The sequence below is a fragment of the Channa argus genome, chromosome 10 (assembly GCF_033026475.1).
Source record: "Channa argus isolate prfri chromosome 10, Channa argus male v1.0, whole genome shotgun sequence".
Lineage (NCBI taxonomy): Eukaryota > Metazoa > Chordata > Actinopteri > Anabantiformes > Channidae > Channa > Channa argus.
The window spans coordinates 15,468,318-15,495,969 of record NC_090206.1 but is presented as its reverse complement, the minus strand read 5'-3'; the positions used below and the strand labels follow the sequence as shown (position 1 = coordinate 15,495,969).

At 39.5% G+C, this 27,652-nt stretch overlaps 1 protein-coding gene and 1 long non-coding RNA gene across 5 annotated transcripts in view; one reads left to right on the top strand and one right to left on the bottom strand.

Moving 5' to 3' along the window:
- Positions 1–4,300, top strand: part of LOC137134056 (uncharacterized) — a 29,680-nt gene extending 25,380 nt beyond the window's left edge. The window contains exons 3-4 of the long non-coding RNA XR_010915367.1: positions 286–508; positions 629–4,300. This is a non-coding gene — a long non-coding RNA (uncharacterized lncRNA). The remainder of the gene's footprint in view (positions 1–285; positions 509–628) is intronic.
- mid2 (midline 2) overlaps positions 1–27,442 on the bottom strand; it is a 127,394-nt gene extending 99,952 nt beyond the window's left edge. For 2 of the 4 annotated variants that reach the window (XM_067518455.1, XM_067518459.1), the window contains exons 1-2: positions 27,137–27,442; positions 11,771–11,815 (exon numbers count right to left, since the gene is read on the bottom strand). The gene's annotated coding sequence lies outside the window, so the exon portion shown is untranslated. The remainder of the gene's footprint in view (positions 1–11,770; positions 11,816–27,136) is intronic. The other 2 variants (XM_067518454.1, XM_067518456.1) reach the window with 1 other exon arrangement.
- Between the last annotated feature and the right edge of the window lie 210 nt (positions 27,443–27,652).

The following is a 27,652-nucleotide window of genomic DNA, read 5'->3' as shown; positions in this document are numbered from 1 at the left end:
AACACCCTCACTATGTATCCCTGAAGTTCCTAAATACATTGAAGATGGATTTATCTGACTTTGATGAGAGCATCCTGTTAGAATCCAGATGTTCCAGCTTGACTTGCTGACTTATTTGCCTCTGGTTTCCTGCTAAGAATCACAGCTGGCAAACACCTAGGGCTGCTGAATTAATGTGGTTAAAAGCTCAGATAAATTACCATAGGCGAACAATGTAATATTTGAGCTGAGAGATGATTTACTCTGTCTTGATCCTTGTTTGTGTTGTATGTCATTTGCCCTCAGGTCACATTCTGTCGAATGCAGCCTAACAGATGATTCAAATGTAAAACGCCACTGGTGTAAGAAAGCTGACACTTTATTTTCTCACAGTGGTTACTGTGAGAAAATAAAGCTACTGTAACTTTGTTGAGCAACACGTGTTAAGAAGCAACAAGACTTTGATGTGCATGAAAGGCCAATCTCACTACAAATGGCAAACAGAAAAGATGTTGACATTACATTTCAAGTAAGTGTATTAGACCTCTCTGAAATTGCAATACTGTGTGTGTCAACATTTTAAGCCCCACATTGTGTGAAATATATACATGTTTAGTTTAACAGGTTGATTTTCTCTTGTGGTTTTCAGTAGCCAGAAGCACCGTTTCCTGCTCATGGCCACGGTGATCCGCCCAGTGCAACCACAGACCTCTGACAAGCAGAAGTACAAATTGCAATGCGATATTAGCTGTCATTTACTTTGCTCTACCGGATTCTTCTGGCTGGTCTAGGGGCTGTAGCCGATCAATGTTTGGTCATAAAGCCACTTAATACATGACAAATACCATTAATTATTTCACCAACACCCTATCTATCTTGACCAAATAAAAATGGCTCCATTTTCTAGGCCATCATGAATCAACTATTAATATGCCAAAAGGAGTATCACAAACAGATAAATGTCAGCGGTGCAATGTGCACAGCCTAATGTGTTTTGAACACTGCTGACACCGTACGGCCCAAATAAAACACAAAGGACAAGAGTGGTGACTAGTTTACTATATTCAATTATCCTGCCTGAACAGAAACTGTCGCTGTGCTTGGACTACTCAACCTCTGGTGGAGCATGTAGCATTTTTCAAACCAATAGAGAAAATTAACTGTCAAGGCTTTTATGGTACCAGACTGAAAGCTACAACCATTATCAATATTACTTGAGATAAGCACTTTGTGAATGATTTTCTTAACATTTTGGTTGATATCAGATCATAATGCTGGAGTTACACAAATCATAAGAGGCCAATTTGTTGTATCTTTGTTTCCGGTGACAAGATGTGACAAAGAGCACAACTAGAATGTGTTTTGGTAGATACTTGGGAAACACAAAAGTCATGGGCTGAGCCTTTTATGGGAAAGGGCGTTGGTTGCCTCCTCCAGAATTAGCTCAGCACACACATCTATGCTCATTATCAGCTACACAACACACAGAGGCCTCTTTGAATCGCCAGGGAAACTCTCACACATCCCTGCCGCATTTCCTGGTATGACCTCACTCACAGCAGAATACCAACATTGTATGTTAACCGCCGGCATTTTTCCCAGCATGAGGCAAGCAGTAAAAGGTCTTTTGATAAAAACATTAGTAGGCTGATTTTCTGTTTCCGCATGGCAATAACACAAAGTCACGTTACTTTTTAAAAAAGAAATGAGCAACACTGTGTGTTCGTGGATTACGACCCCATTTGTTCTTAGAGGGCAATTTCAGCTGGATTGGATAATACATTTTTTTCCCCCCTGTCTATTCAGCTAATACTAGGATTTGAGACTATAGCAGGTGGAATGATCCTGTCTTGCTTAGGCTTCTTGACAGGATTAGGACTGATACTGTATTTAGTGGGCCCCAATTAAATCACAAAGAACTTTTTGTTTTAAGTTTTATTATGGAGAGAAAACGCTGAAATCCAAAAAGAATAAAGTGCAGATAGGGTACATGTCATTCCCCTTCTGTCTTGCTTTGACACTAATGATGCACTCTTTATTGAAATGAGCAATTTACACTGCTCATTTTGGGCCTACATTTACATGATGCAATGTTGTGAAATGAAATAGTTCACAATGATGAATGGCCTTTAGAAACTACATTTTTAGAGATTAAATTAAGCATTGTTTTCTTTGGAGCTGAAAGGAAAATTTGGAGAGTTTGAAAATGTCAAAATGTGAGCATGCATGTCTAGTCACAAGTGCCTTACAAGTAATAAAGAAATGGTAAAGGCAGAAGAGAAAAAAAAAAGACAAATAGAGCTGTTTTAGAGCAGTTACATCAATCTGTCACCATACGTATAATAGAGCTTCAGTCGCATATGGCACTGTCTTTGCCCTAAATTGCATTACAAGTTTAACATTGTGAATTTAATGAGATGGATTTAGTGTTTTAATGAATTTGGACTGTGGTATGGGCCTGTGGCTCTTAACCAAACGTCTCTGTAATGGGGCGCCAGCTACGGCCGGGTCTCAGTCCCTACAGTACGTGGACTGTTCAATAAAGCTGAACCTCTCACCTTAATGACTGTCGACTTCTTTCCTCAGTCGGATGCACTTTTAATTATCAGCTCCAAGGCTCTCTGTAGCATCTGTACTCGGAGGACAGGGCTTGCCTTTTAACTAAGAACCTCCAACTTTGCAGAGTTGGCTCAAAGTCAGGCTCAAAAATCTGTTAGCATTGCTGAATTGAGCCACACGGCTGCAGAAGAGTATTAACGCTTTCATGGTGGTGCCATCTTTAGCCTGGCTGCCATACTAATTACCCACACTGCTGCTGAGCTGGTCCTCATTTTATACACTGCGGTGTGTGATGACAAAGCAAATAACTATGACATGAGTATTATGGCAAGTAATAACAGCCTTGATCTCAACATGTGGAGAGTTGTTCCCAGTTTGGGTTTTAGCATACATGTCTTTAATACTAAGAAGAAAATCTTCCAACTAATGTGTTGTTGTTTCAGAGCGCTATGACCTTGAGGAGTCAGTGAGAGCTGCTTTAATATTAAATTGGCTCAAAAAAAAAAATCCAAAATAATTTCAGTGCCTCTCAAAGTCACTGTACCTACATCACAGACTTTTTTCAAATTCAGCACATGTGAGAAAACATCCAGAAGTCATAAGGTCTTCTGTACTACTACTCCTGACGCTGAAATAATAATACATGTGACAGATCATATTTGAATCTGAAGTGTCAGCTATGAACAGAGTTCTTACTTGGAACAAACAGAAGCCTAGTCATGCTGCACAAACAGTCTTGTTTTTATCCCACCGCAGAATGTTCATATTTTGCCTGTTTCCGAGGCACAGTCAAAACAGACAGCAGCAAGAGGACAATACTGTGTCTGCACTAAAACTCTCAGTGGGGAATCATTATTGCAGAGTACATTGTCTTTAATGAGCTTTTGAATGAAGCCTCAGTTTATAGAAATGTATCTCGAATGAGATTCATTTCATCTGACGTACTACACACTGCAGAAAATATATTGTTCAAATCACTAAGCAATTATAGACTCATGTTGTTGGACATATATTCTATATTCTAAGCTATATTATATGAAATACAATATTTGATGTTTGTTTTTCTATCAACAACAGTTTAATGGATATGTGTTGTGTAAACACTGCTGTCGGTACTAGTTTACATTGTGCCTTTGGTGGCTTCCACCAGCATTTTTCAGTCTTGTAGGTCTTGTTGTGAAAATTTTAAAATCTTTATCTAGAGTTGCAGTAGTTATCGTCCTCTGTGGTACATCAACTCCGGCCAGGTCACTTTATTTGAGCAGTCTTTAATTTTTCAGTGTGTTAAATGATCCTTATAAAACTCAAAGAAAAGTGTCATTCCAAATGTAATCATTATACATCACTCTTAATAGCCATAATAGTTTTAACCATACGATGCCAGGCCCAGCATCTTTTTTCAGCCAGCACAATTTGCTTTGGAGGGTTTTAATATAATGTAGTCTTCTTAAAAAATATGGTTATGTCAGCATTTCATGTTCGAAAATAGAAAGAAAGCCCAAAAATTTTTCCTCACATTTATTTTGCGACTTAAACTTGATTAACAGGGTCAGGGGCTTTTTTGACACAGCTTCTGTGGAGACCTAATCGCCATGCTCAAACTGGCGAGCAACAAGTGTTTAGCAGAAATCTTGTTCAGTTTAGCAGGTTCAGCTGGTTCAAAGTAATAGCTGTTTTTCTTCCACCACTGTTTTGTGTTGTGTTATGTTAAGCAACAGAATCTTCCTGCACTGCGTAGCAGCAATGGTTTTCATATGTTTGAAATATGGAACAAGACCTGCCACAGGCTGATTTTTAACTGCTTGATTATATTTAAAAAATAAAAAAGTATTCCATGTACTTCTACTGTATTTATAATTTATTCATGCTAGTTTTTTTTTCTTATCTAATGTAGAAGAAAATAAAGAATTTCAGGTTTTACTTCACCTGTAAACATCACTGCAGGGACCATAATAGAATATATTCAGGACTAGCATATTAGGTCAACCTTTTTATTAGTATGTACCATAGGCTAATTTTATATAAATTAAGAGTGAGTTTGAAATAATATATTCTATATATGTAGAATAGGAGAAAACAGCTCTAGTGAACAGTATCTAATCACATATAAAAGAATACTCTGAATGTAACATGCTAACGCTAGCAGAGTTCAACTACATAATTAATAAGCTCCTTATTTGTAAAGAACATCTAATAGCTTTCTTTTTGATGTGCAAATCAGACTTTGTGCAGCAAAAGAAATCACTAGCTTCTTATCTACGGAAAACTCTAATGTGAATTTGCGATTTAAAAAAAAAAAAAAAAAACAGCACAAGGACTAAATCTAAAAAAGGAAAGAACACTTGGATTAGTGAGCCATCGTAACAGACACTGAGCATGACAGTCATATTTGGGCCAAGATGACTTATGGGATGGACAAATGTCTAACATTAGGAAGAGATGGAGAGTAAGAAGACGATGGAAATATGCTGAAAAAGAACAGTGGATAAAAAGTAGAGCATAACAGACAGTGAAAGGAAGATATTTAAAAAGCATACACAAGCCTACATCAAACACAACACTGAGTGGAGAAGGTTGCTGAGTGGGAGTAATCTCGTTCCTCTCCCTGCAGTGCTTCCTGCAGCTCCCGATTTGCTCTGTTCTTGCTCTACTGTCTTCCTCTGTGCCATCTAAATATTTTATATGTAGCCTGATGTTGTTTTAGGGATGTGCCCCACTCTTTGATCAGGACGACTGTCATTGATTTGTTGTTGGAACAGAGTAAGGCCAAGTGAGACTTGTGTCATCATGGAGGATGGAGCCATCGAGACAGACTCACTGAACAAAGACAAACAATAAATAATGCATGATTTGGATGTCTTCAGCTGTTTTATCAATCATTAAATGTTCAATACAGTGCCGTGCCACTATTACATACTGTTGCCACAAGTCAAACAAATGTTGCTCTAATTTGTGTGTATGTTATTGTAATTGGTGTTCCAGTCTCTAAAGTTACACCGTTCAAATAGCTCCTTGTCTGTTTTCTGCAAACCTTTCTTACATATTTACTATATATTTTCTGTAAAAAAAATGTACACATTGTATTTTGCTTTGAGAATTAAGTTCAATGTCCTATATTGTGCATCTTGAAAGTGCTCTGTGGAAATGCTAAATATCAAATAGCAGCTGCAGCAGTAATTACAGAAGGGCAGTTTTCTGAGTCAGGGAAGATGAGCTGTATTCTCCTAAAATCATATCAGCTCTTGTTGCATTACTGAGCCAAAACCCACTGTCGCTCTGACTTTGATGTTCAAACTGCGGCCTAGCACTGCCAGGAATAAAAGCGTTCTAAAAACGGGGCCTAAAATCTGGTAGTGAGAGGAAATGTTGCTGCTGCCATAATCCTATGGGTAATCGTTTACATTTGATCACCATGCATGAATATGAATGTGATTCTGCTTGTCCTTGAAAAATCCCCCAACTTAGAGTCAGTCGCTGAGGTAGAGGGACTGATGTGAACATTTACTGCATTTCTTCTGGAACATGACAGCTATTCAAACAACCTTCTCCAACCTCGAGCAAAGCTACTAGTGTGAAAGAGAGTCACGAGTGGCACGCATTTAAAATTTACCCAGTGTGGTGGTGCAAAAACAGCACGAGGGAGTCAAAAAAAGAGATGAGTGAAAGAGGGCGCTACAGTGCCTAACAATGCCAAGTAGAACATTACAGATGGCTGGCTTTACAGAGGGATGCTGCTTGAACATGTTTTCAGGCTCATTTCAGTGTAATTTTCTCCCTTTATCCATGGGCACACAGCCTGTAAAGGGTCAGAGTGAGGAATAGAGGCTGGTGGATGTAGAAAGGAAGGCCGAGTAGTGTGGACATGTAAGCAGAAAGGAGACGTGACAGGGTTGTGGAAAGGCTAGTGATAATCCCTAGCACAAAAGAGACAGAGCGTGATTGCTGAAGCATGCATAAAAACACAGACAATAATGCTTTGAACAATTTGAGCCACAAGCATCAGCCACAATATTAAATCCGCTTGCTGGTTTGACTGTTGTGATGGGAATGGGAAAAATGTAATGCTGGCCATGACCAACAGGTGCAGACTGGTCTGATCTGATTTTGGATCTAGTTTGGGTAGAACATGTTGATAAATGCCAATAATCTTCCCTCTGACTTCCCTACATTAAAATATCTCCCTTTTGTAGCTGAAAAACGGCTCCTGATGACATCACTTGGAGGAACTTTCAGTTCAGCTCCCAGAGATGACATCATCGGAACTCCTAATGATGAAAAACTTCTCCTGGTGATGTCATCTGGAGAAACAAGGAAAGTGAGAAGCAAGGAAATAATTTGATATAGGGAAGTCAGAGGGAGGTTTAAAAGCATTACAGCACGTACATTTACACCCTAAACTAAAGCCGTAGAAAGCAAGTTGAAGGTTGGTGAAGTCGCTTTTTAAATTTGCTGTAATGTGTTATGGTTTCAGGATTTATTAACTGGATTCAGAACAGGCTTAAATTTCTATTCTCCCATGGCACAGATAAAGGGGATTCTGCCCAATATAAAAGAGCATACTGAAATCTTTTAAAAAATAAATATAAGTTGAGGTTGGAGTAAATGGACTGGGAAATGGGAAAGCGGTAGTGTGATGTTGGGTATAAGTTGTAGGGACAACCTATTTTTAACTAGTGCCCCATTACTTCAAATGTGTTAACAGAAGTGCAGCTGAAATTGGCCCAGCAAAGTTTGGTTCCCAGGGGGCTTGGATGAAGTAAGATACAAGGATAATCCCCCACTTTTAAACAGATGTCGTGTTTTTACTGCTACTTGGAAGTTCAGTCTACATTTCAGAACATGAACACGTTCCTCAAGAGACAACAAGCAAGTGTTTAGTTTTTTTTTCTATGATGTCCTTAAGCCTAAATCCAAGGGTAGTTCTTTTAACAAGGGCTGATTCTGCTGCCATATAAACTGGATTCATTCTCTTGTATCAGTGTGGATGAAGGTCTGACTAAAGATGCCTCCAGCATAGGAACTGGTTAATAGCTCAATAGAGGCTTTCATGCACTTATACTGTGTGTCTTAAGTAAATCCTGTAAATTATAATAACCAATTATGGGTGCTAATACAATTGTATCCTGATATTGAAGACTTAAGTTTTCAGAAAGTTTTCAGTTAAACAAGCCCAACCTGACTAAGTAAAGTTAGAGCAGTGTGTGAATGTTTCTTAGTCTGAGTTGCAGACTGTTGTTTTAAAAAAAACAGCATCTACACATTACTTATAGGTTTAATGAGGTGACCATCAGTGGCTGTAGTAAATACAACAGAAACAACTGGCTCTTTATATGACATAAACAACTGTTTATGAGTTTTCACCAGGAGACAGTTTGTCCCACTTCAAAACAATAGACCATGCTGTTACATATTTAACCCAAACCATCACTTTCACTTAAACCTAAACAAATTGTTTTAGTGTCTAAATGTGGTGCTTTGCACATTTATCATTGTAACCATGACAATGGAGGTCTGGTACATGATAATGACCTACTGAGCCATCTAGGGAGTCTATTTCAGGGCCCCACTTACCCACATCTTTCACAAAAAACAATGCATGCTAAACAGAGACGACATTTGCAGCAACTAAAAACACAGAGATGGGGAATGCCCCTTAACATGGAATAGACTAAAATGATTGCAGGTATGTTTCAGTGAAACTGTAGGGAATGTTAAATGTGCCCTGCCTGCCCTGGGAGGCACATACACAAAAGTACAATTTTGTATTGCATAACACGCATTACTCCTGCACTCTATAATGTTTAACACTTGAAGATGTAGTGGTTTGTACAAACACATCAAAGGGTGCATGGTGTATGTGAGTATTGAATGAAAGGGGAGAGATTCCTTCAAGTTTCAACTGAAGTTTCAGCACAGAGTTACAAAAGGAATCTCTCCTTTGGGACCTGCAACAATCAAAACTGATGCTAAAATGACCCACAATGACTTTACATACACTCTCCGTTCATGTTATGGGAATTAACACTGTGATATGACTGAAACCAGAAATGTGACACTCACAAGTCACAATAGTAACTGGTTCCCATGAGTCAAACCAAGGACAAAAAGCCTCAAGCGAGTCTATCACAATGTAGGCCATTACCCACCCAGTTGCATTTTTGATGTATAATCTTCCAAAGAGCAGAGTATGAAATAGGCCCCTTTGTGCAGAACAGTTTTACAGAGAACAGTTGCAAAATATCTAGTGGATATTCCCCTTGAGTCAGGGATTGTCACATATAGTACACACATGACCCACACACACAAACACATTGATGGACAAAAATGCTCAAACAGAAGGACCGTTCAACTGAATGCACAGAGATTCTCTGCACTTTAAGTTTAATGTACTCTTATTTTCACACACACACACACACACACACACACTTTCTCTTCCCTCCACTCTCTTGCGACAGAATATGCCCTTTGTTCATGCTCTTTGAGGGAACGTTGGGGAGTCGGGCTGCTGGGACTCTGAGAACAGACATGAATAAATGGACTGTCCTTCATAGCAGCATGAGGAGAGCAGCCAAACACCCAAAGCAGTAGATCTTACATCTATTATCAAAGGGCCTTTTGAAAAGGATACAGCTACAACTACAACATGTTTGAAGTGGTAGTTACACACATGCATGTCCAAGTCTACGTATATTTTCACAAGCATTTTGTTAATGCATGAACAGAATGCAGAATCCCTCTGTATGTCAGATCCAACAAAAAAGTCTTTTTCATCCATCCAAATTAGCGCAAACCCAATGAACACTAGCACAGACATAGACTGTTGGGAAATAATGAAAAGGAGTCTTTCAGAAGAGGAAATGATTATATACAATTCCAACACTGCCGTTTTGCAATGTATGCCTAAAAATGTATATATCACTAAAGCCATCTAAAAGACTAAGTTGTGTGTAAACTACAAAATGTATCAAAGAACATATAAACGCTGCTCCAGAGGGCCCCAGAGGGCCCGTTTCTTTTCACAATGGTGGCTTGAAGTGAGCTGCTAATTATAATATATGTCACTGATGAGACTATTTGAAATGTTTAATCCATTATATTCTATTAATACAAATGTGTCACATGCCAAATCATAGCCATCTGAGGTCTGTGGAAAAGTGTGTGTCACTGCTCACAAGCACTAACTAGGGTGCACAAAACACATAAACTCAACAATCCCCTTTGCTTATTGTCAATAAAAAAGAATCCCTTGCATTATAAATATATAAATAATACTGTATTATTGGCAGTAATACTTAACTCTTCTGCTGGGGGGACTGAAATCTGTGTTTGCATTAAAAAAAAAAATCACACCTAGTGAAGCCTTTTATTAGGTGCTATTTTCATTCCTTGTTAGCGAGGGAGAAATTGCCATGTCATAGTTTCTCCTCCAAGGCCTGTTCCAAATGCTCTCATCTTTAAAATATCGCTAGGCTGGCAACTTTACTCCAAGACACCTTGGGGAGTGCAGCTGCCTCAAGTCTTTTAACACTCATCTGTATGAGAATTTATAAGTCACTTAACCAACAACTTTCTTTATTTCAAATCTCAGAATAAAGATCCTGATTGTGGGTCATCAATGACTGAAATAAAATCAATTCACTGTCTGTTCTTTCTGCAGAGGGTGGATAAGCTGTCCTTGTGTTGTTGTGTCGAGTGGCCTAGTTGTGGGCTTGCTGAGCAGACACGCACATACTGCACACACTGCCAAACAACTCTCTTGACTATGAAGCGTTCTAATTAGCATGCATAAACACTGGAGTTGATAATGTGCTTGTTAGAAACTAATACAGCTTCTTCCATGATTGATCTGTTAGTATTGTTTGAAAAAAAGGCCAGTAAGGAGCAAAACCCAACAGCTTTGCCAAGTTGTGAAATAGCATCGTGCTTTCTACCAGAGGTGGGTCACTAACAAAGTGGTAAAAAAGTGGTCTTTTGGCTGAAATGCTGAATATTGTAAAATACTCAGGCAGGAGCCTCAATAAACATTGAGATGGTTTGGCAGAGCGCAAAGTTTGAAATGTTTAAAGAAATGTTGAAATACATTTCTCAAGAGGAAAAAGGGTTCAGTTTTTGTTTCATTATTTTATCATATCTCTAGAGGGAATTTTTCCAAAGCATTGAGCATAGAGCATTGGGTTGGGATGCAGAACGACACAGGTCAAATCCCACCCCACCAGGTGTGGCCCCACGTAGACATATAGGGCCACCTTGGTGCCGGTCTCGATTATTTTGGTATTGGGTGATGATGTGCAACACAGATAACACAGATCAAAAAAAAAAAAAAAAGTTGTCCAAGGCAACTCCACAAATCCACAGTTTTCCACTGCCATTTGAAAGAAACAAAGGTTCCTCTGCACACATACCAAACGGACAGTTACAGAAGATCTTTGGCACATAGATGCAAAGTATCCCTTGTGGCCTTGATCGATGCTTCGTTTAAAGTGTGCCTGCTTTACATTTTGTTGTCTGAACAAAGATGAATTGCTCACTAATCAAAATATAGAAACAACACTGTGTAATATCTAACCGAAGATCTGTGTTGTACAGTTGGTGGTTGTTGCAATCAAATGCTGAATACTATCAAAAATATAAGCTTTCTGAGCAAAGCTTCGGACCACGAGTCAATGTTTAAAATGTGAAAGATATTTTACATTTAATATTGAAGCCTATAGATAAAGGATTCCAATCATATTCCAGCATAACTTGATTTTCCAGTGCACTTGGTCATGCAACCATTCTTCTGACATATTGATGCTGAAATTGCTCACAACTGCCTGGCAAGGCCTGGAAGATTGCATTGTTAATGACTGGGGGCCAGGCAGGATAGAGAATGAGGGGAAAAAGAGAAACTAGAAGGAAAGAGGGGCAATTGATGAGGAAAGCAGTAGGAATGAAAGTGTGATGTGTATGCAAAACAAGGGAAAACAGCAGAGAAGAGGAAAGGGGAGGAGGAGAGGATATAAAGCATCCTCTCTGTGGACGGAGAGGCTAATCCCAAACATGGAGCAGATTAAGTGCATGACACAAAATACACGTTTATGAGGCAGAGCCCTTTGCTAAGGAACAATCTGCTTAAAGGGATCAAGAGCAGACACAAACATGCACACAGAGATTTTTGTTCTGCAATGTTATAAACACCTACCACTCTCACACACACAGACACACAAACACACACACACACACCTCCACCTACCTTTGGCAATATCATATCCAGCAAAAGTACAGGAATCAGGTGCTACTGGAAACAAAAACATGGACATGCACATGATTACACATAAACGTAGAAAGGTGTTCCCTATATAAAACACACAAAACTGAAAAAGTTTCCTTTTGCATGACACAACAAAATTCATATTTGTGATTCTGTATGGATGAGAGAGAGCGAAAGAGAGAGAGGACAGAGAAGCAATAAGATTTCAAGGGATTGTATATCCACAGTGCCATCTAGTGTTTCGTTTCAAAATACACAAAGCACACGAGATTCTAAGTGTAATTATAACATGGACACTAAACAGAAATAAGACCATGCAAACTCACACAAGTCACTATAGAAGCTGTCACAAGCCATTTATCATCACACTTGACTGAACTTTTATAATTTGCTATTTCTACAAAGGGCTCTAACAAGGCTTTATGAGAGCTAGATGCTAATTACGCTAGATTTCTACAAAAATTTGTATTTATCAAAGAGAAAAAATTAGGTTGAAAGGGGCAGAATACAGATGAATCTGATCTGTAGACAGCAGCTACAATGAGTTAAAACAGCACAAGCCATTTTTTAAATAAGACATCATTAACAAAAACATATTAATATAAGAATTTATAACATAAGTTATGAATGAAGTTATAAACTGACTCATTACTTGTGTAATTATATCATGTTATTTGATTGGGGTGCATTAATGATAATTGCACTGATAATTCATCACTGATAATTAGCTATGGGTAGTAGAATAATATGGAGCCATCTGCCTTAAATAGAATTCTAGCAATAGTGGGAAAGTGCAATCACATAAAATATAGAAAATTAATTTGTCCCATATCACATAAAATATAGATAATTAATTTGTCCCATATCCCCTGAAAGACTGACACATCAGCTTGAGAAGCAAATGTAAAAGATGTCTAGATTTTTAAATCACTCACTGTTTCACTGTTTCACGCTAATTAAGACACTGAGACACAGGACGCATGAAAGATGTTTACATTTGGACATGGTAATGTCAGACAATTCTAATCCTTTAAATGTTTCTTCTCACCATGAATAGAATGTTTCTGTCAACCTGCATTTCAGGGCCATGCATCAAAATAAAATGCTTCCTGTCATGCCGTAGTCACACACTCAGGACACACACACAAACATGAATAGCATGTAGGGTATTAATAAAGGGCTTGTTATTAAAAAACAAACTGCAGCTAAACAGATCCTTAACACAAACATGCCGCCTAAAGCAGCAAAGATAAAAAGGGCCCCATTCTGCTCTGTTCCACTGCAGTATTCAACAGCAGTGCTATAGGAGCTGCTGCTGCTGAAATTCAATATGCTCTGGCTGGTGCAGTAAGTCATGTCCTGCAAAGTCCATTATGAAACAGGCCTCTTCTGAAAGAGTACAAAGGCCACGGCTTTGAATGTCTGTGTGTATGTGTATACACTGTAATTGCAGCTGAGGACACTAAGCTTATGGGTGTCGTTCCTGCTTTTCTCTCCATCTGCTTCATCCCTCTGTTGTGATCCAGCCAGCATCCCTCTCAACAGTCTACTCTGCTCTACTTTATAAGTCCGTTTAGGATTCAAAGGACTTTATTGGCTGAATTGTTTTCTGGAAAATTAAATGTCTCTTGAAAACCAGTCAATTGGTCTTAAATAAGCATTTAGGAACTCATCACTGAAATGTAATGACATCTTGCCAACAGGCATCTTTAGATAGCATCACCAATATGGATATTCAGGTCAGTGAACAGGATACCTGGTTTCATCAATTAATAAGTCTGTTTTTACTTTTATTAGATTTCTTTCAAACTGAGTCTTTCTCTACATGGTCCTGCTTTGTATTGATAACAACCCCTTCTTTAAACTGAGCTGGAACATAAAATAGGACATAATGTTTTGGCCGGTCTCAATGAGAGGAAGGAAAATCTCTCATTTAAAAACACCCCATTTGATTCTCTGGCTGAATTTTTGTTTTTGCCACAAGCTCCAAGCTATTTTATGTTTTTCCTCTTCCGCTTGTGCAGTTTCCTAGAGCATCTTAAGAGAAATTTCAAAAATGTCATTAATTATTAGCATCTCCCTTGTCAGCAGAGTTCAGTGTCAGAGATAGAGAATAAGCCTAGCATCTCATGTGGGTTTGCAATGAGTGGTAAACATAAAAGTGCTGTTCTAATTCAACAATAAAAGTAACTCAACACAGCAGGGCATATTTCAGACTGTCACTCCAAGCGAAAAAAAACCCAAAAAACTCAAATCGAGAAGGACGCAGAAAAATGGAAAAGTGTTGTCATGGGTTAAAACATTATCTAAATTTTATATCAAGCTTTCTTTTGCCAAAGGAGGCAAGCTATTTCAGAAGCTGCACACTGGGAGGCAAGACTGTTGTAATCCACCCAGACTGATTTACCTTGATAAAACACTTTAAACACCCTTAGTGTTGGTAACGAGAAATTCATTTAACTATTTTGCTCCCAATAAATACTAAAAATCAAAAATATGAAAAGGAAAAGTAGCTGTGCAAATACTCATACTGTCACTGCAAGTACCACACACAAAGACACACAGAATGCAGCAGTTTTAGTGCGATTTATTTGTGCTTCTTGACATTTGCTCCTCGTCATCTACCACAGGAGTAAAACAGCTGCTAATTTTCAAGGTCCAATTTGCATTGCGTCTCTGCTGTTCTCTGGCAACTTTACACTGATGACTACAGGAAATTACAGTTCTGGTAAAGAATTTGTCTGGCACATTTTGAGCATATACTCTTAACAGCAACTTGTTGCTTTTACACAGAGGCTTTTGTACCCATTAAACAAAAAACATATAGTTTTATATAACTGTGTTACTTTTGGACAAGGACAGCGTAGCTGTTCCCCCCTGTTTCCAGTCTTTGTGCCAAGCTAAGCTTCACATTTACAGTACAGACGTGAGCTGTACTGGTCTTAATATTTAACTCTCAAAATAAAGCTAAAATATTTTGAGAGTTCCCAAAATATTAAATATTTTAAATAACCTACAACAGGAAGTGTATAAATTACTGTCATCGTGTTACAGCCTTTTTAATTTAGCTTTATTTTGCCCCAGTCATTTGTAGAAACTTAACACAAAGTTTCCAAGTGCATTTTTAAGTAACAACAGAGTACAGAATTGGTCCAAGCTTTTTAACACACGTATACTTCCTGAAAGTCAGAATGTTGAAGAATTAGATCTATTTGCTCTAATCCTGAAATAAAAGCTCTGCTTTTTTGGAAGGAACAGAAGCATGAGTGCTAAGTAAGAAATACTGTATAAAAACTAATGAATGGCTCCCAGAGAGCAAGTTTAAGCAAACTGCATACCACATTATGTCCAGTGGGACAAGACTGGGATTGTGTCTTTGATGACAAAGGCTCACAAGTGAGAAATGTACCACTATCTGTCAGTGAGGAAGCAGAGAGAGTCTGTCTCTGAACTGTCTCTGGACCACAGTTTACATGCAAAGCAGTAAGGATCGAATTTCAAGTCAGAGCAGGGTCTAATAGTGTATGCCAGACTCCATTAGGAGGCATAGACAAGATCTCTTGGGAAAGAGAAGAGAAACTCAAACTCAATATGCTGTCCACTTCTCTATCAAATACTGTCATTTTTGTGTCTAGAAGAACTGATGGCTCTCTACAGTTTTTGGGGAATCACGTGCAAACTTGCTGATGCCCCTGTCTTTCAGTTCTGTTTAGACTTCTTTAGACTTTAGTTTAAGGGACCAAATGGTGCACTACACCACAAAATTACTGTAAAATATTCAGATTGAGTTATTCACAAATGGAATAGAAAACAAAGAGAAATATTGATGAGGACTGTATTATAATACACGATCAATGAAAAATCCCACACTAAAGAATTCTTTTTGTATTTGTTCTACACATTTAAGAAAAAAGCTGCTAATACTATGCACTAAGTGACCTTTTGTCTGAACCACAAAGGTCGAACGCATAGTCGTTAGCAGACTGACGAAACTATTGACTTACAACTGATCGTATAAGAAATTTATTAAGAAGTATATGTTGGTCAACTCAGATGTTACAGGACAACGCAAAGTCCTGTGTATAGATTTGAAGTGGGCTCTACAGTGGGCAGAAAACCAAAGCAATCTGGTGGACAGAACAATTATGCCTTGAAGAATGGGCTAAAATTACACCTGAAAGAATACAAATGCTGCTCAGAGGATACCCAAAGAGGTAGGAGGAGGTTATAAAGACAAAGGGAGGAAATAAAATATTTTATATTTTTGGAGGAGATTTCATAGAGGCATGCAAACCATTGCAATTATTGTTTTTTTAATTATTTATTTTAATTATTTTCCTATAAATTTCTTTGAATGAATTTGAACATGTTTTTACTTCTGATGATGACAAATTCTTTTTATTAGCTTAAGATGCATTTAATATTATGATGATGAAAAAATAAATGCAAAATGGCAAATGTTTTTGCCATTTCAATGTAAGGGGATGCAAAGTTTTGCCCTCAACTCTAGGATTTGCTGCATTTATAACAATGTAAATGGTTTTGAGGCATTGTGAAGGACAATTGTTATGTTTTTAAGACCTTTACCCTTTCATAGCAATCAAGTAAAGTAGTAGTTAAATGAGCGAATGAATGACAGTCAAGTAGCTCTGACTAATCAGTCCAGTACACTTTATAAAATATACAAATTTACACAATTGTTTTTATTTCTCTGAATTTATTCAGACTTATTCAAAGTCAATATCAAGTACCTGAATAATTACAGTAATCTGCCAACTGCTGATGCTATATTTTATCAAAATGTCCTTGTCAACAGAGTAAGACGTGCAGTCAGGAAAATTCAGTCTGAACTGCTTTGAGCAATGTTGTTTATGTGTGGGGGGACTTCATCTTTTGGCCGGCGGGGATGAGATGAACTAGAGTGTGTAAAATCTTTTGGGATATCACAGAATACCCTACAATAAATAGGCTTCAGTTCAAAAGTGAATGTGTAAAGGCTGATATTACGCAGTCACATAGGCAGCTGTGCTGTGTTAAAAAAAAATATTAACATAAAGGCTCAGTGTCATTATCTCAACCCATTCAAACACAATCATCACCATCATACAGTAGTTTCATATCTCAGCACATATAAAAAAAAGACAACACCCAGCCATTTTCAGAGCGCTGTACTGTATTTTTCTGATAACCAAACATGCAAACACACTGCTAGAGGGAATGCTTTTTTAAAATCTTAGATCATATACTCAACACAGCTGCAGAATGCTAGGGGTGGTGGTGGTGGTGATGGATACGGGAGAACAGGCTACCAGCATTTTCCCAGGATGCTTAGGCTGCATGGGTTATGTGAGTTTACTTTTGTTGGGCTTTTCTAGGGATAGGTTTCCCCTCTCCTCAGTCGAGGAATTAACCATGGGATCCTAAAAGGAGCCATGATGCAAAAGGAGAGTCTTTATGATTTTTTTCATAATTCATTAATTCATTATCTTCCGCTTATCCTCAGTGGGGTTGTAGCGGGAGCAGGTTTAGCAAGGCTTTCCAGACATCCTTCTCCCCATGGTCCAGCTCCTCTGGCGAGATTCCGAGGAGTTCCCAGGCCAGATGGGATATATAATCCCTCCAACATGTTCTGGGTCTACCACAGGGTCTCCTGCCAGTTTTGGTGTGCCTGGAAAACCTCCAGCAGAAGGCGCTCATGAGGCACTCTTATTTAATGCCCGATCCACCTGGACTGAATCCTTTCAACATGAAGGAGCAGGGGCTCTACTCTGAGCTCCCTTCTGATGTCAGAACTCCAAACCTTCTCCCTATTTGTATTCCCAAAGCTCATGACCATAGCTGAGGGTTGGAACATAGATTAAGTGGTAAATTGAGATTTTCGCCTTGCGGCTTAGCTCCTTCTTCACAACAGTGGTTCGGTACAATGTTCACATTACTGCTGATGGTACAGCAATCCTCATGTCAAACTCATGATACATTTTACACTAACTCTTGAACAAAACTCCCAAGATACTTAAACTCTTTCGCTTGGGGTAGTGATTCATTCCCAACCGGGAAAGAATCATGGCCTCAGACTTTGAGGTGCAGACCCGCATCCCTGCTGCTTCACACTCGGCTGCAAACCATCCCAGCGAATGCTGAGGGTCACGGTCTGATGAAGCCAACACATTCACGTCATCTGCAAAAAGCAGAAAAGAGATTCTGAGGTCCCCAAACCAGACACTCTCCTGCTCCTGGCTGCACCTAGAAATCCTGTCCATGAAAATCACAAACAGAATCTGCCTCGTCTTCAAAATCCAAGTTGGACAGGTTCAGGAGCTCCTCAAAGTGTTCCATTCACCGTCCTCTGTCCGGGTCAGCAATTTTCCTTCTGTGCCGAATAAGGCCCAGGCCAAACCTTGTCTTCCCTTTCTGAGGCATCCAATGGTTTTCCAGAACTTTCCTGAGGCCAACCCGAAAGTCCTTCTCCATAGAATCTCTGAACTCCTCCCATACCCGTGTTTTTGCATTTGCAACCACTCGAGCCACAGCCCTTCTGGCCTGCTGGTACCTGTCTGCTGATTTGGGTGACCCCTGAGCAAACCATGCTCGAAAGGCCTCAAAGGGCCACTACTCATAGCAGCCGCTTCCACAGTGGATTCTATAAACATGGTCCACTCAGATTCCATGTCTCCTGCCTCCCATGAAATGCAGAAGAAATTCTTCAGGATATGGGAATTAAAGATCAGAGGGACAGGTGCTTTGGCCAGGTATTCCCGGCACACCCTCTCTAGTTTGTGTTTACATGGTCCGTACCCCATCCTCCCCAACCACCGGATCCTATTCACCACCAAGTTGTGATCAGTTGAGAGCTCTGCTCCTCTCTTCACCCGATTGTCCAAGACATACAGCCTCAAATCTGTTGATATGACCACAAAGTCGATGACTGACCTGAGTCGTAAGGTGTTCTGGTACCAGGTATATGTGTGAACAACCCTATGCTCGAACAAGGTGTTAGTTATGACCAAACAATGACTAGCAAGTCCAATCGGGAATAGGGAGTCTTGATTTTCTGAGTAAAATCCAGCTCTGGTGGTGGTGGAGGAAGAGTAGCGTTGCTGGAACTTATGTAATGCTGGAACTTATGTAGATTCTCACAACAGAAGGGCTTATTCAGGGTCACTTTGAGCCTGAGTCTATGATCAGAGCTTATTAGTGTTAGGGGACGGACAGTGAGTCACTCATCTAGACCTTCTTATTATACACAACTGTCATCTTTTATGTACTGTATACGATTCAATCAGATATTAAGCTTTGATCAAAGGTCAGCTCCTTAATTCCAGGGTCAGGGGATTCCCAAAACCAAAGTGATAATCAACTACAGTCATTAAGTTCTGTTGACAATAATGCTTTAAATGACTTTCTCATATTTGAAGAATTAGCATCAAAGTTTTAAGTTTACTCATGTTTATCATGGCCATTACCGTGAAAAGACATTACATCAGTGCAGCAACTGTCTGTTGCCCTGTATTTTACATAAAAGTTCTATTTTTGTAAGCATCTATGCCTTGGCCCACCCTCCCCATACAGTGTTCATATGAGTTAATATTTCACTAATACCAAAGTATTAGCCACAAAAACTGCTTTACAGTCATTTATACAGTAAACTCAACACATGCAAGAATACAACGTATTATTTACTTTATAATTTATTTTGATGACCCAATTCACTAACCGATTATCGTTATATCTCAAAAAGAAAAGGGAAATTACAAAATGATGAACATGGAATGTGAAATTTGAGTCGCCCCAAATACATTTATGCAACTATAATTATACCAGTAGAATTGTTTGACTACATGGGCTGTAGACCATAGAGGGACCAGATTACAGTCATATGGAACATAAAAGCCTTGTTTATCCCTTTACTTATGGCTCACTGTTGTGTGAAATTATACACGTTATTCATTTGTAAATTTACAAAACATTGATTAGATACAGAGGAATGTCAGTCACATAGCTGGATTGGCTGACTATGAGGTTAAGGAACTAGCAAAGGTAATTGAAAAAGCATATGTGACCTTTTAATTTAGCACCATATGCCTGTGACAAATTGTTTCCTCTCCCTATAAACCTAATAATTAACGTTCCTATCAACACAGAAGCAGTAACAGATTATCTGGCTGGAAGCTGGAAGCAGCGCATGGAGAACGGATGAGGTCTGCTAGGGAGATGATTATAAACTACAAAGGAAAGATTTACATCATGACGCTTGATTCTGAATAAAAAAAGAACTACACAATGGCAGCAAAAGCAAGTTGAGGGAAGAGAAAGACAGAGAGGAGCAGAAGAGGAAGTGAGTATGCATGGATGTGAAAATCCTTACATACTGGTTTGGCAGCAGAGGTCAACAAGTCGCAAAGAGGTTAGAAGTAATTTATCACAGTAAATCAAGTAAGATGTCACTCTTGCCCTGCCTCCTCCTCTGCTTTGATTATATGTACAACAATTGGTGAGAGAGGACAAGCAAAGGTTGATGTCAATTTTCATTGAAGTCCCACTCAAACCAACAGTGACACAGAAAGTTTGTGAACTCTCTACAATTTTCCCTATTTTTGCAGTAAGATTACTTAAAACAAAACTATGCTTTTCATGCAGACGCTAAACTTAGATAAAGGGAATCCAATTAAACAGAAGACAAACAAACACAGTCATCTATCCACTTCCTCAATTTTAAATTGTTGTGTGTGGCAAATGCACGTGAAGCTCTGCCTTCAGTAACTGGGCTTTTGCTGAAATCTTCAACCAGTAGTAGTGCTTTATCATGGGGTTTCTCTCCAACTCTGTAAGGGCTTGACCTTATAAGTGCCATACGATTACTTTATTGTGATTTATTTGGCAATTAATATGTTTTGTTCCCATTTGTTTAACTGGATGCCTCTTTTCTAGTTTTAGTACTTGCATGGAATGCTGATTATTTTGTAGGTAATTATTTAAACAGAAATATAGAAAATAGGGTTCACAAAGTATCATTGTATAACATCTACAGCCTCTACAGAATTATCTCAGTGTGCTAATACAGCGGTGCACAGCAACAGGAGGTGAAGGCCACTCTGACTAAAGATGGTTTGAAATAAACACCTTTTGTATAGAGTAATCATTGTTACAGTAAACTGATGAAGGAGAAAAAACACTCAGAGCCAGTCTTTTCCATACACTACTCACAAAAGGTTAGGGATATTAAACTTTCGGGTGAAATTTCAGCATGCACCTAAAATGCACTGTGACCGTTACAGGTGAACTTAATTTGACCTTCTCTAAACTTCTGAATGCACATGTCCAACTGTTTAATGCATCGGTATAAATGGCATAATATGCCGTTCTCGAACAAGGTGATTAACCACAAAAATCACAACGTGATTCATAGATAATGTCTGATCTATGAATCGACCGCTAAATGTTCTGGTTCAGTAACAATTTGCATTTAAAGAGTCCTTTCTCATTATGCTTTTAACATCATGACATCATGAGACCAAGACGACGACTTAACAATTGACAAGTTACTGAGACATTGACATTTTTTGTTGTGGTATAACCACCACTGTTTTTGTTTCAATAAATTGTTTGAGATGAAGAAATGACCATTGCACTAAAATGAGTAGTGTATGTTCAGATATATCATGTCATACATAGGTGATGATTTTACAAACAAACAGCATTCTGCAGTGAAGACGGTTTAAGCAAAGGCAGGGTGTAAAAATAGTATTGGGCTTAATCCAATAGATTATAGAAAAATGCCCTAAGCAAAATGATGCTTAAACTATGTAGAACATTTCAATTTAGAACTAAGACTGGGCTTACTGAAGACTGAAGTGATTACTGATGAGCTAATAAAGCAATGCTCAGGTCCAGTAAAAAAAAAAAAAAGGGAAACATTTCATTTCTTGGAACACATCTGAGTATTTAGCATAAAAATGACTGTTTTCCTCCCATGGGCAAAAACTATTTGGAAAGGTCAGTATTATTTCAAGCAGTTCCCCAGTGAACACTACAACATAATTTGGCATCTCTTCTCCCTGTGTTGGATCAATCAGTTATGCACAGTTTCATCCTCCCTGTTCGAAATGCAGGACATGCTGCTTCACGCAGTCTGTCCTAATAAAATTAGCTCCAGGAAAGTTGGGTGATAACATCAGGGGACTTAATGCCATTCAGCTGGTTCTGTGTTTGCAGAGACAGCCAAAGATTTTTTACGATTTTTCTTAATCCATCTTTACAAACTGCTTAAATTATCCTCTGTCCACAATCAGGCTATTCAGATAATATAAACATATCCTTTGCAATACTCATAAGTTTCTGGATGGCTGGAGGTGTGGCCTCTATGTTCACCCCCAATCAATGGGAACACGATCTAATGAAAAGTATATATATTCTCTTTTGATGCTGCAGTTACGTAACAGCAGCCACTAGAAATGTGAATACAGTGATAGAGCTGGCAAACTGGATAATCTGAAGTAGAAGAACAGGATGTGGATGTAAGTTTTTAACAAAGCAAAAAAAAAAAAAAACATTTCTTTTATCCAAATATAATTGAGGTAGCTAGCTTAGCTTTAGCACAGATACACCGCATTCCTTGAGCTGCATTAAAGAAACAATGTTCATTGTTGTGCTCATTTAAAAACTTCATCAGGTAGTTGGCAACTAAAGTAAATTAACATCCATCCTATTTCACAGTTGGGTGTGACGTCACAATGGGAGACACTGCTTGATCACACGGTCGAAAATTCTAAAATTTAAAATCCATTAAAAACAGCTGAGACACAGTTTTGTAATTTCACAATACAACAACAGCGGATCATGTCTTGGGCTCTAGGATATTTTTATTTAATAGGAAAATTGTCAACACAGCCCTATCTTAATTTATTAAGCATTACTCTCAGCCTGTGTACATTTGGTAAGAGGCTTGGACATTAATCCTAAATACTGAAATATAAAAGCTACAAGATGCAACACATGGGAACAAAGTAGCATGAGACTCAAAATCGATCCATCCAGAGTGTCAAATACGGACGTTCTGTCAAAGCCTTTTGCATTAGCATGTGACATGCAGGGTTTGACCTTCTCTGACTAGTCAGTAGGACAAGCCTTGCTCAAAATCCTTTTGAAGGGAATATCTCTGCACTGCTGCCAGTGCTGTTGTCAGAGTCGGTGTCATGGAGGCTTTGACAGCACCTCTCCACATCTCGTAGTTATGTTTCTCGTAGTTACAAAATACGGGACTTAAATATGAGAACATTTCAGATAATCAGGTTTTTAGGACGTCATCAGTATCACAGTAGTTTTGTGATAGTTTTCGATACTTCAAAAACTCTGTAGTAAAACAGAACTGTTAATAGATAATTCGGTGGACTTAGCTTTTCAAAATGTCACAATGTTAATTTAGATTATAAGGCGGGATTCAACTTGCTTTGGTGAATGCAATGTGCCACCTTAGGATAGCCAACCACATATCAGTGTTTTTGCTCAGCTTCTCTGAAGAAGAGGACAGGATGTCTGAGTGTGTGCCTGTGTGTTTATGAATGTGCGTGTGTGTGTTTATATTTCCGGGTAAATCCATGCATTCGTGCCTGAAGGTCATGGAGGGGTCAGCAGTCTCCCGAAGGAGGACTTTATTTGAAAAGAGCCTCCCATGACCGGACTTGATCTCGTCCCTTCATTCTTCGGTTGGGGGGTGCATGTGGATGAGATCTTTCTAAAGGCTGTCCTCAGAAGGACAGAACTGCCATCCCACCCATGGCTCATAGCGTTAATCTGACTGACAACTCTCAGTCATGAAACAGCCTACCAGCAAGGTCCAGATACCTGACTACAGAATAATCTTATCTGCCAGGAGATGACAGAGGAGAAGTCACTATTCCCACATCGTGTCTGGGCAACTGCTGGGCTGCCTGTCTCGCCTTCTTTATCTGTCTGTGTGAGGTTTGTCAGCACGGTGAGACCTACAGCACACTTCAGACTCAGCTTCATGTGTCAGTGCGATGTCAGAGTAATAACCTGAAGGCAGCGAGATGACACTGTCATAGCCTTAACCCTTCATGCTTCTTTTTTGTGGATACACATTTCAAATTGTATTTATTTATTTTTTTACTTCTGTGTCTCGTGGTCTAAAGAAAGAGCAAACCAAATTCCTGGTATTAAGGGGAAGTAAGTTCCTACGTTTTCTCAAAGCTTGATCTGACTGAACACTGATTCACTGTTGTTGTCTTGTTACTGTGTATGGTAAAACTACAAGAAAGTCCTGCCACGTCAGTATAAACACCCCCACAAGCCATCTGCCTTATTTCTTCCTCCTTCAGGGGAGCCTGTTTAGCTAAGATGCCCACTCATCAATCAGTAGGGTTGTTCCACAGTGCCATCAAACTCGGCTTGAACGAGAGGACCCTCATAATTGAATATTAAACCCCTGATGAGTGGCAAGGCACACTACTGTGATGCTGAATGGAGGCTGTTATGTGTTGCTGCCATTGCGCTGGCAGAGAGATACGTGTGGTGCTGCTTAGTGCAGTGTCACTTGCGCCCTGCCTACCCTGGGGTTTTTCTGTCACACTGTCATAATTTCAATCTTTTGGGCAGGAAAAATATCTTCAAACACGCAGGGGTCCACAGACACAAGCAGGCATTAATGTACTTGGCACACACATACATAAACAGAGCATGTTTTGAATAAATGGCGGCACTGCACGAAGGATGCAGAAAATACCTTTTGTTCACTTAAGCTGAGATTTTAGATGTTTTTTAATACAGCATGTTGACGGAAAACATAAGGTGAGGAATCTCAGATAACAGTAAACATTACGGAACACAAATTTGATTGAATTCCTCAGGACTAAAAGGAAAATCATGAGGAGAGACATATGTATACAAGGGTTATCATAAAATGGCAATAAAACAGACTTTTCTGAGAACAATGACTTTTGTGCCGTAGAATTGATGATTGGTTTAACACAATTGTTTCACCTTCTGTCAAAAACACAGTACCTGTACCTGCTGATGCACCACAGTTGCTCTGCCAATGTAACCGATGCAAAAAATATATAAACACAACCAACAACCAACGAAATCGTCACATCATAGCTTCACAATAATTTTGTATACAGGAAGCTGGAAGTCCATCAACTTCCACCGAAAAAAGATGCCAGGCCCCCCTTGTTTTTTCAAAGGCTCCCTCTGAATGCGTGGCCAAGAGGCTCTTAGAGAAATGCCTCATTCAGCCTCAAACTGGCATTGCCTCTTGACAGACAGCTTGAATAAAAACATCCTCTGGATGTGTGTCCTTTCTGGTTAACTGATCTGTGAGGATGAAGTGATTAAAATGTGTGGAGAAACTCCCTAAGCAAACAAAGAACGTGACCGATAGCTTTTAAAAATCAACTGTGACAGGCGCAACATAACTGGGATTAGGATGCTTCCTGTTTTCATCTGAGAGTAAATCATCTCTGCAATATTCTCTTTAAAATATTTCATCGTTGATGAATAAAGTAAATCTGAAAGGAAGGAAATGGATACTGTAATACTGTGTCCAAACGAACAAATGCACTAAAGTATGTGGGTCACTTCCATGTATTAAATGTGAGTGAAAGTAAGACCTATAGCATGCCAGTAGCAGAATTTCTTCACATTGCTTCAAAGTCCTTAATACAAACATTTACTTGGCCGGTATTTGGAAGCAGTTTCACAATCTGCTAAGAGAGACGAACATTTTGCACAAAGCTGCATTAAGTCAACCAGGAGTCGACAGGAGAAACGCCACTAAACAGTATTGTAGGTGTTTACATCTATTTTGGGAAATTGTTGCAGCTGCATCATCAACCCAAAATGCCAATCCTCTGTCACAGCCATAATGATCCCAGCAAGTAGAAGCTGATGCCTTTTCTCTCCCTTCGAAAAAGGCACAGCTCTTGTCATCATTATAATAGCTTAATAATTATCATCTAAGCGTGCAAGTCAGGGGGAGAGAGAGAGAGGGAGAAATAGAGAGAGGGAGAGAGAGTCTATGAGTGCAGGCAGCACCCTGTAGATGCATGATAAATGAGGGTGTCAGTTGTTTTCACTCAGTTAGCAGCACTGTGTCTCTAAGAGAGCCGGGCCCCATGTGCCGAGACCTGTCTCATTAACCACAGTGATCGTGCATTATCGAGAGAGGGTGGAAGAGTAGGAAAATAAATCATTTCATCTACAATATGCTCATGCACTGTCTTTTGATAGTATAACAGTTGCCCTCATGCATAAAACATTGAATCACTGGTGCCCAACATGCCTGACATCACAGCCCTTTTACTGAGGCTGTAAGAATTAGACTGGGACTATGTGGACTATAGCAGCGTAATTACTTTGAGTAAGTTAAAAAAAAAAACATTGGAGACTTACTTAACTGTATCAAAACTCCATTAAAGGAAAGAAAATGTAGACAACCCCCCCCCCCCCCCCCACACACACACACACACACACTCCTCATGCACCCTATTGTTATGATATACTGAATTATTGATGGAGACCTGACATTTTACACCCTGTCATTCTGAAGCCAAAGTCATAATGCATCTCCTGTCACCTGCAGCACTGTTCATAATAGCCACACTGATACATGCCATAGCTACAAAATGATGTAACATCCCTGAGGGGAAAGTTTCAAATTCCTGTTGTATTTGTTTGTGAGTTTGTTGTGGCCACATTATTCTGTTTTGTGTATTATATATTAACATACCGTTTTCTCTACAGTACACGGAATCATACACTATCAGACTCGATGACACAAATGGTTGCTGTAATGGCTGTTTACCAAAATACACAATATGTTCTAATAATTCTTACTGTGTTTCTGAATCTCTGGTGGCTTTGAGGGACGGGCCTCAGGTCGGTCCATAGTTTGCCATAGTACTACACATTATATGATTATACTTCACCAATGTCTCTAAATCTTTCAGCAAGGCTTAAAACTTATTCTGCAATGCAACCTTGAAGCAGTTTCCCCTCAGATTCCGGTGCGAACGGTCTCAGAGGTGCAGTCCGTTCTCCGACCGTGCTCTTTTAAAATAAACAGAAGATTAACGCATATTAAGTCAATGATGTCATGTTGACGCACCACATTAGAAAATCGCGAGGGCACCTTTGGTCTGACGCCGTGTTTTCAGTCCCACTCAGCTTGTTTCTGCACACGGGAAAAGCTCGTCATACACACCAATCATCAATCCGCGCATTACGCTACCCATCGTTGTGCATATTGCACAAAGTAATGGTGTGATTATTTAGCCAGCATGCACGTTCCTCTCTGTGTCCCCCCTTAACCCACAGAAAAGACGCACAGCCTACCTCAGTTCGCGGTGACAGCTCTGGATGTCGGTTTGTTGCAGCGGTAGGAAACAATGTGACGCTCGCAGTAAAGATCACAGCTGGTGAGCGCAGAAGTTTTGACTAGTAGTGTAAGTCATCGGGAGATCACACACAGTTTCTGCGCCTGACGGACGTGTAACACGCACCACTGTGGAGTGCACACGACAACGCCCCAAAACGAAACTGATCTGCTTGATCTGCCGCCGGATGATTAGCACTTGTTAAAGATGTAAGTGTAAAAACTCGGTTGTGCGCTCCCTCTCCCTCCCGACGCAGTTACCAGACTGAACGCTCCCCAAGGGCACGTGACTAACCCACCGGGGGTGGGGGGGGGGGGGACGGGAATAGCTCACATTCCCTCCACGGCAGCAGCTGGGATCAGTTACACCGCTGCTCCAGTGCCCGTCAACAAACCGTGAGCTGTGCGCGCCTCCTCCAACCGCGCTCTCACCTCCTGAGGCCTCAGGGTGTCGCTGGCATTTGACTTTCTTTACG